Below are 9,867 nucleotides of genomic sequence, written 5' to 3' on the forward strand. Positions count from 1 at the left end.
TGGGTGCCCCCTGCAAGACCTGCCTCAGGTGTGACCCGACCTCATCACACACTTCTGGTGTGGGCCCAGCAATCTGTTGCTCTCCAGGAGATTTCCATGTTTGTACAAGTTTGGGAGCCACTGAGCTGGCCCTTGTCAAGGTAGGGAACATATATTCATTCTCTCGGCCATTCACTCACTCGCTCATTCTGCCAATTACTCATGTATTCAGCGTGCAGTGTCCCTCCTAGGAGCCTAGCACTGTGCCAGGTAGTGGGCATCCAGTGATAAGTCAGATGTGGATTTTGCACTCAAGGACCTTGCAGTCTCCATATGGAATTTCCCAGATAATAAAGGCAAAGGTGAAGGTTATCAAAGTTAGGAAAGGGTTTGACCTGAGCCTTCCAAGAACAGCCTCAGTTTCTCTCTCTTCTCTGCCTACGTGCATCGAGTTTGAGCAGCTAGCATCACTGCCAAGAAATTCACGTGTGCGTTCTCTTACTGACCCAACATTCATTCCATAAGCGCTTCCTTAAGCGTCTGCAGGGTACCATACTCCATGCTAGAGGCTAGAGATTCAGAGAAGCCCAAGTCTCCCAAATTATAAACTGCAGAAGGGGGGAGGGCCCAGAGCAGACCATTCTTGTTGGAAGCTCCCTTAATGAGGAAGAGCAGCATGGGTCTTCCCGACCTGGCCAGACCCAGGGACCAGTCAGTTTCCTTCCTCACTCAGAGAGGCAGAAAAATGCATGAGTCAAGACTATGGATTCTGTCCCGAGCAGCCTGGGTTTGCATCTGGCTTTCAGACCTACTAGCTTGTTGGCCTTGAGCAAGTTGCCTTATTTCTGCACACCTCAGTTTCTTGATCTGTCAAATGGGGATAAAAATGATACCTGCCTCGTTGGGTTGTTATAAGAATTAAATGAGAATCAGCAAAGTTCTTAGAACAATGTCTGGCACACAAGTACTGTTAAGTCTTTGTTAGCTAAATCACAGACATTACTTTTGAAAAAGTTGCTCAAAAATAAAATCCATTTTAAAACCAGATTGCTTTCCTTGTTCCATGATGGCCATAGGGAATTCATTTTATAAAGGGAATAACTTGGGTAGCCGTGTGTTGAATTTGCGAAAAGTGAAGTAGGCATGCTGTCGGCTTCTGACAGTGGCAGGAAGGGAACTTTGCTGGAAGGTGTGGCAGGATTGTTTTGAAATACCCATCTCTGAAGGATCTGGAAGTCCCTTGAACTCCCTTATTTTGCCTCCATTCCAGTCCGTCTTTTTTCCTCCTTTGCCCCCAAAGTTCTTGCAACACTGCGAGATGAGAAGGTGTTTTTAACTGAGAGCTAGTAAGGGACAACATGTCCTGCTTCCTTAACATCTCAGGATGGAAAATATTAAGAACTTTTGTGAATCCACAAGCCATGCCTGCTTTGAAAAATGTCTTCCCTATACATTCCTCTCCACTTCCTGTACCTTTCCCTCCACTTCCTGTTTCACAGGAAGTGTTGAAACAAGAAGCGGTCGCCTCCCATCTTTTGGGCGTCTTCGCCAAGGTGCTGTAATCATAAACACTCCCCTCAGCAGAGTCCCGGGCAAGGGCTACCCATCAATGCCTCACACCCAGTGACCCAGAACGACCTATGAGCATCACGGCCCAACAGATGATCTCAAACTTTTCACAATTATTACAGGTGTCAACAGATGGAAATCATGCCAGAAGCTGTGCTGAGACTCTGCCATCAAAATCCAAAAAGGAGCATTCTGCTTCCCGGCATTTCTTGCCAAGGATGATCTCAGATTCATCTGTTCCCTTTCACAGTGAGCAAAGGCCTTGGTTTTAATAAGGGTGTGGCTCCCCTTCTCCTGTTCCTGAAATTGGACTGGGTGGGGACGCTGATCGCCAGAACTGGGGCAAATCCAGGGAAAAGTGTCATCATGTTGGCAGCTGGAAACGTCTGCTACCTGCAAGGGTTTTGGCATCTCTCCTGTGGGTCTGCTCTCACACAATTAGCTCTCTCCTGAGGGCCTCTGCCTGCCCTCATCTCCACGGACCCATTTATTTTTTTAACGTTGAACATTTATTCTGGGAATGCAGAGTTGGATGAGACACAGCCCTGTCTCGGGGAACGCACAGCTGGAACACAGGATAGGGGCAAGTGAACAAATAAACAGGCAGTTAAACACGGTGGGAGGAAGCATGACCCTGGAGGCAGGGGTGCATAGAAGCATGGGAAGAGGCATTAACACAGACTGGAGAATTAGGGAAGGTTCTGTGAGTGCAGGGATCCGGTGTAGCATCTGTATCAGAACTTGCCTGCATCCCTCAGACCTTATTGATTCGTTGTGCCCAGCTGCTGCAGGTATCTTTGAGTCTGAGGGATTGTTCTAGAGATCCACAAGGTAGGCGACAAGTGCCAGGGAATTCACCAGCCCCGACACAGAGCCACCCTCATTCTTGGGAGATGGTGTATTAATACCCCAGCGCCCTCACTCCTCGAGTGGGATGATGTGTTTTATGGTGTTTTCTAGAATTTCTCTGCAGGATCCAGCTCCAGTCACCCTCTGTGAAAACCGGCTTTATAACATACCCTTTATTACCTGCCTCACTTTCCCACTCCCCTACGTGAACATCCTGGGATCCCCTCCCCAAAATACTACCTGGTGTTGAATCCTTCAAGTTGGCTTCTGGAGAAGATTCAGACTAAGTTTGCGGGGAGGAGATGTGATGTGGTCAGGTTTGGGTTTCTGAGAAGGGCTGTTCTTTTGATCCGTGTAGTTGGGAGGAGTCTCAGAGTTGGACTTTCGTGTCTTAGAGTGGACAGGTGAGACAAGATAGCAGGTTATGATCTGCCCGGACACTAGGATGAAGCTCAACCTTCCAGACCCGGAAATGCTAAGAATGTTCCCCTCTGTATCCCAGAGAGCATTCTTCTCCCCCCTTGAGCCTCATAATCCCCATGAGGCAATTTTTTTTGCAGATGGAAACCCTGAGGTCTGGGGCTGGGGGACATGTGACTTGCCCACGGTCACTCTGCTGTCACCGGGTAGAGACAAGATTGAGGCCAGGAGGACCCAGCTCCCAGGCAGCTGGACGGGCATATTTTGAGGAGGAAACTGAGGTGCAGAGAGGGGAGTGATCTACTCAAGGAGGCTTCTGGATCCAAGACTACTCAGAACCTGGGGGGCCCTGAGCACCTGCTCTATCGTGTGCATGCCAAGGGTTGACTGTGGACATCCCTGTCTGCTCTGTTCTCCAAAATGATCAACAGAGTCCCTCCAGTGTCCTTTACATGGCCAGGTCCCTAGTATGTCTCATGATTTCAAAGGAAAACTAACCATTATTAGACAGGAAGAAAGAAGGGGAGGAATAAGGAGGAGGAGACATAGGGAAAGAGGGAAGGAAACAAGTCTCCGAAGCGTCGTGTGCCAGGGAGGTGAATTAGGATGTGAACAAGCTGTCTTCTGTCCCCGGTTCCAACCCCTGAGAGCTTTGCATCTGGCAACAGGTTCCTAGATGTCTCAGTGCCTTGGGTTTCTTATTCACCCAGTGGGAGGCTGCTTAATCCAGTCTTGAACAACCATGGCAGCAACGTGGTTGACAACAGCACTTCTGTAGGGCTTGCTCCATGCCTGGCCCTGTTCTAAGTACTTTGTGATCTTGGCTCACTGGAGGCTCAAGATGACCCTAGGAGGGAACACTGCCCTAACCCTAACCCTATCTCCTTTTACAGATGGGAAAACTGAGTCACGAGTGTGCTCAACTCACTTTTGCAGGGCCACAGAGCTAGGGGGTGGCAGCCCTGGAATGTGAGCACAGGGTTGGGGTCTGTGGCCACCAGGCCACACCGCCTCTGTTCTCCCACCAGGCAGCAGGCTGATGGGGCCGCTGGCAGCTGGATGGGAGGACATTTACATGAGAGCCTGGCACGGTACTGAGCACACAGTAGATACTCAGGACACACTCCTTGCCTGGCCTGCTTGCTTCTGTCCCTAAGAGCCAGGCTTCTTAATCCATAGCACCCTCCCCTCACCCAGGGCATCTCTTAATTTAACCACAGCCTTGCCCTGTCCCTATGAGGATGACCAGTCCCAACAGGAGAACAGGAGTTCTGAGCCTGCACCTTGGCCAACCAGTGGGTTCCCAGCACCCCATCATCATTCCGCTGCCTTCCAGCAGAAATTATAACCACTTTGAGTCAACCCCAGCCTCCACGCCGAAGGAAAGCGATTGAGGTCAGGAGAGGCAGACAGCCTAGCCATCACAGCCGCTGCGGCCATTCCTCACACGGTGACATGCAATCTTCTGCCGAGGGTCACCTCTGGAGAAGCGATTCCTCCAAGCTCAGAACAAGTGCCAGATTGCAGCTTTGCCGAATAACCACGTGCAAGACATTGAAAATAGCCGCCTCCGTGATAAATCGTTAACCACAGCAGCCCCTTCCTCCAGCATAACCGAGATCGCAGTTACTGTAAATACATTAACTTTTTCGTGCCGCAGCACATGGCCCGGGAGCGCGGGCAGCAAAGAGCAAATCCCAGCCAGCCTGGGAGGGAGCAGTGCGTGGGAGGAATTTGTCAGCCAGGAAAAGGAAGAGGTAAGCAAAGGTGCCCCGGACAGAAGAACCCACTGCTGGTCCCGAGGCTCCATCCCGGGGAGATGTGGCTAGAAGGGGACTGGGGCGATCTACATCGTGCTGTCGCTCTGTGCCCCACGGAATCTGTGAAGTAAGACTTGATCCAAGAAAGAAGCGTCCGTGTGTCTTCCTGCTCGCGTGAAAATCAGTGGTGTGGTAACTCCAAACTCTACTGGATGAGTGTGTTTGGGGAGTGGGGGAGGAGAGGAGAGAGAGAAAAGGGAGAAAGATAGAGGGACAGGGGAGGGAAGAGTGACGGTGAGAGGCAGAAATATGAATGAGAAACGGGCCAAAAAATGGAGAAGGTGATTGAAGACGGAAAGAAGGGGGAGAATAAAGTATGATACAGAAGGAAAACAGGCTGAAGGAGACAGAAGGAGAGGAGGACAGAGGGACAGGGAAATTGTGGGGAGAGAAAGAGAGGAGGAGAGGGCAACAGTCTGCTTCTGGAAGGCTGGGTTTTGTTTCCACCGAGAAGAGAAATCGTTCTTTGTTATCGAAAGCCTTGAGTGACACCAGCAGACCCCCGGACCCCCTCTCCAGCACGCCAGCACCAAGACTAGTGCGAGCACACACACACACACACACACACACACACGCACACACACATGTACGCACACTGACACACGGCCCACAGTCAGTCCCCTCCCCCCGCCCCCAGCGCTGAACACAATTCAGTCCCAGAAGAGAAAAAGCAGTAAGTGGTCCTCGCCAAAGGAAACAGGCCCAAACCAGACTGGGGATGGGTGTGGGGGAGGGGAGGGCGGATGAAGCAGCCCAGGTCAGGGGCCCAGAGAGGACAGAGATGCAATCGGAAGGAAAAAGAACCTGGAGCCCCGTGGCTGTAGCCCTCCCCACCGCCCCAGGCCTGCCTCTTCTTCATCTGAGCATCAGGGTCCAATCTTAATGGTCCATGGCCCCCTGCTACCTAGGGAGACTGCAGGACACCAGCTTCAAGAGGGGAGTCACCCGTGCAAGGAGTGGCCAGTTCTGGGCCAGAAGCTGAGCTGCAGGCTCCCGGTGCCTCCCTTCTGAAGTGGGTGGGCAGCTTCCGGCCAACCTTTTGCCTCTTTCCCTCAAGCCGCTCCTGCCACCTCCCGATAATTCGCCAGAGTTAACAGATTTATGGCAGCGCGCTGGTTTGGATCAACTTTTCGTATGTACTTTGCGAGAGAAAAACATTTTCCTCTTCCCCGATTTTCTGTTTGCCCATTAATACACTCCATATTTGCTAGTGCTTAATGACTGTTCATAGAGAATGTTGTTGTGATTAAGGGTGCCAGGGTTCTCGCAAGTGCAGACACACCAAAACCATAAAAAGGGCAATTAATTCTTTAAAAAAATGCAGGAGAGTGGGAGACAATGGATGCTCCGTTTACAGAAAAGCAAGGCAGAAGACAGATGTGTGTCAGAGGTGTGCTTACAGGGCAGTGATGTCTCCTTGTAAACCATTGGGAAGATGTTGCCCAGCAGATTCTTGGTCATCGAAAGGCTGTGTGTCAACCACTTACAATAAGCCCGATCCTGGGCTGGTCACTGGGGGAAGCCACAGAGTGTGGGCGAGGGGGATAGTCTAGCTGGGATGGAAATTCTGTCTCTGGATAAGGCACCTACTGCCTCTGAACCTTGGTTTACTCATCTGCAAAATGGGAGGCTGAACCCCCAGAATGGCTGTGATCTTTAAGAGGAAAATGTCTATCAAGGGCTTAGTCGGGTGATTGGCATATAGGCATATGAGAATGACCTGGTTCCTGATTCACTCATGCGTTTATGGACCGCCTTCCTGGGTCAGGTTGTGGGCTGGGTTCCGAGGGTACGGTGGTGAGAAGGATATACCAGTCCCTGCTTGTGTCGAGCTGATGATCTAAGACTGGGAGTCAGAGACTCTAAGCCTCTAAAACCGTGATGTGTCCTATAGTGACAAATGCTTGCAGAAACGTACAACAAGGTAAGAATAAAAATGTCCTGGTGGGCTATGTCAGCCAGCGGACGGTGGCGGGGACCGAAGTGGGGAAGGGACAGGCAGGGGACTTGAGCAGAGACGGAGCAGGGTGAAGGGTGAATTTTGTTTCTCAATCCCTTTCATCTTTCCTAAAAACACGTTTAACAAGCCCTTGAAGGACCAGGGAGAGATGGCCATGCATGAGCAACTGGGACATGTTTCGGGAGTCGTGAAAAAAAAGGTCAGGACACGCTCAGTGAATGTTTCCTGCCTCCTGGCACTCAGAGTCGTGGGGGGCTGGGGTTCAGGCCATAAACTAACCCAGACACTGTGATGATTTCATCACAAACTCTGGCAGGTGCCACAAGGAAGAAGCAGTGAGCTCCAGGACCTGCAACAGGGGCCTGACCGGAAGTGACAACGGAGGTGAACTTGGAAAGATGAGTAGTCAGTAGGGAGGTGATAGGAGGGTGAGAGACGGAAGAGCATCCCTGATGGAAGGAACAGCATGTGCGTGGGCCAGGCCAGTGGGAAAACAAAACACGGGCTCTGTTGTCAGACAAACCCAGGTTCAAGTCCCTGCCCCACCCCCTCCCAGCTGTGTGACCTTGGGCAGGTCACTTAGGGTCTCTGAGCTTCAAGGCTGTCACCTGTAAAGTGGCCTCACTGAGGCTCTGCTGAGCTGTCCTGAGGACCTGAGTAAGGGAAGCGTTTAGCAGAGTGAAGTCCTAAACCAAGGCTGGTTTCTTGCAGAATTATCAGATCTGGGGATGGGATGGGCTCCAGGCAGTGGTCAAGACATTGGCATCCAGCTCCTGTGCTCTCCGTCACCTTGCCTCCATACTGAGGGGTTCCAGTCCCTATTTTAGGAAAGTAACATTCAATCCACAGAATAGATACTGATCGAGTGTCTCCCAGGTGCCCATCAATGGACTTAGGTGCTAAGGTGACCTGGTCCCAGTTTTGGTCAGGGTCAGTGTGAGTGACTTATGTCAATCCAGTAACGACAGAAACAAATTCCAGATCATCCTCCAGATGCCCCTTCACTCAGCCAGTTGTGGATTCCCAGTAGCCGAGACTCAGCCAGTGCAGTCGGATCAGGGTCAGCGTCACTTCCACCTCCTTGGGAGGGGTCCTTGTCTGGCTTCCCGGCAGCTCGGACCCGCTCTGCCCACCCTACCCCCACCCCTGGTCACCGGCTGTGCCCTTGGTCTGCATCTGCGGTGCCATCTCCTTCTGACTCCAGGGTCATCCTATAGTCCTTTCCTCTCTCTGCCTGGACTCCCTCCTGAACTTCAGCCTCGCTCGCCCAGCTGCCCGCTTCTCACCTCCACTCTGACATTTAAATGACACCCAAGCTTAACACAATCAAAGCTGACTCTGATCCCCATCTGATCCCCCAAGCTTTTCCACCACACAGTGTCCTCATTTCAGCAAAGGCCGGTGCCAACCTTCTTCTGTCCCCGTTTCAGGCAAAAGCCTTGGCCTCATCCTGGGCGCCTCTCTTTTGCTCACAGTCCACACTCAGCTAATGTTCTTGGTTCCAACTTCATAATTCGTCCAGAGTCCAAACACATCTCAGCACCACCACAGCCACTACCCAAGCCCGGGCCACCGTCACCTCTTGACAGGGTTATTGCAGAAGCCTCCAAATAACTTCCTGTTTTCTGCATTACGCCCCACAGTCTAACTGAAAGCTAAGATGTACATCAGGTCACATTACTCCTGCACTTCAGGACCCCCAATGCATCCCAGCTCCCTACATCCCATTCCCCCTGCCGCAGCCTCGCTGGTGTGGTCGGCCCCAGGGCCTTTGCACTTGCTGGCCCATCAGCCTGGAATGCTTCTCCCCAACATGGCCACTCCCTTGCCAATTCCAGGTCTTTCTGGGTTGTCACCTCAGGGAGGGTGACAAAATCAAAACACTCCCTAGCCCCAATTCCCCTACTTTAATGTTCTACATGGCACTTGGCCCCTTCTGACCTTCTGTATCTGTTATCGTTTCATTCACTCATAGTCTCTTTCCTTCTCTGCACTAGGAGGCTCGCTCCTTGAGTTTTATTTTGGGGGGAGGGGGCTGCCACTGAGTAAATATTTGTTGAATGGATGATGTCTGTGACTCAAGCAATGATTCATTCACTGGGCCTTTTGCTCTTAGAAAGATGCCAAAGGGCACCTTCTAGTGAGACTCAGAGCATCCCACCTTCGAGGGGTTTGACTTCCCTTGAGTTTGACCAAGATGTCTAGAGGCTGACCAGAGAGAAAGAGGCAGTAGAGAATCATGCTTCAACAGGAACTGCTCGAATCCCAGCCCTGCCATTTGCTGGCTGTGTGACCTTGGGAATTCCCTCCAGGTACCTGATACTCAGTGTTCTCACCCATAAAATTGAACATGTTATGGACTGAATTGTGTCCCCCCAAAAGATATGCTGAAGTCCTAACCCCTGGGAATGTGACCTTATTTGGAATAGGGTCTTTGCAGATACAATTAGCTAAAATGAGGTCATGCTGGATTATGGTTTGCCCTAAATCCAATAATTATTATCTCCATAAGAAGAGGGAAATTTGAAAAAAAAAGAAGAGGGAAATTTGGATGCACACAGACAGAGAGAGAAAATAACGTGGGACAAGGGAAGCAGACATTGGAGGGATGCGGCCACAAGCCAAGGAACACCTGAGGCTACCAGAAACTGGAAGAGGCGAGGAAGGATCCTCCCCTAGAAACTTCAGAAGAAGTATAGCCCTCCAGACGCCTTGATTTTGGACTTCTCGCCGGCAGAAACCATGAGAAAATAAGCTTCCGCTGTTCGAAGCCGTCCAATATGTGGTATTTTGTTATGACAGCCACAGGGCGCAAACACAGAATGATAACCCCAGTTTGCTAAGGTCTGCATGATGTACAGAGGGCTCCCGAAGGCCCGGGTCATAACAGTCCCTCCTTGACTGTCCCACGGCCCCTCTGACATGCCGGCTGCCACCTCTGCTAGCTCTGAGAAAGGGAAGGGATTGGATGAGAAAGAGGACGCATGAGTGACAAGCCGAAGCTGCTGTCTGATCCTAGAGTCTGCTTTGTCCCCAAGATCTGGGCACACAGACCCACAGAGCCTTGCAGCCAGCCCCTCTCACCTGCCGAAGAGCCAGCAGTCTTGACGAACAGCAACCACTGTGAACCCTCAAATCTCCACTGAAATCTCTGCTCCGGGCCCTCAGAGCCACTTCTTGTCCCTGATATCCCTGCAGAAACACAGCCAAGTTCTCCATTGGATTCTGCTAAATAAATCCAGTCCATCCATCCACCCACCCGCCCCACCA

This window comes from Neophocaena asiaeorientalis, unplaced genomic scaffold (assembly GCF_003031525.2).
Source record: "Neophocaena asiaeorientalis asiaeorientalis breed wild unplaced genomic scaffold, Neophocaena_asiaeorientalis_V1.1 scaffold648, whole genome shotgun sequence".
NCBI classification, from domain to species: domain Eukaryota; kingdom Metazoa; phylum Chordata; class Mammalia; order Artiodactyla; family Phocoenidae; genus Neophocaena; species Neophocaena asiaeorientalis.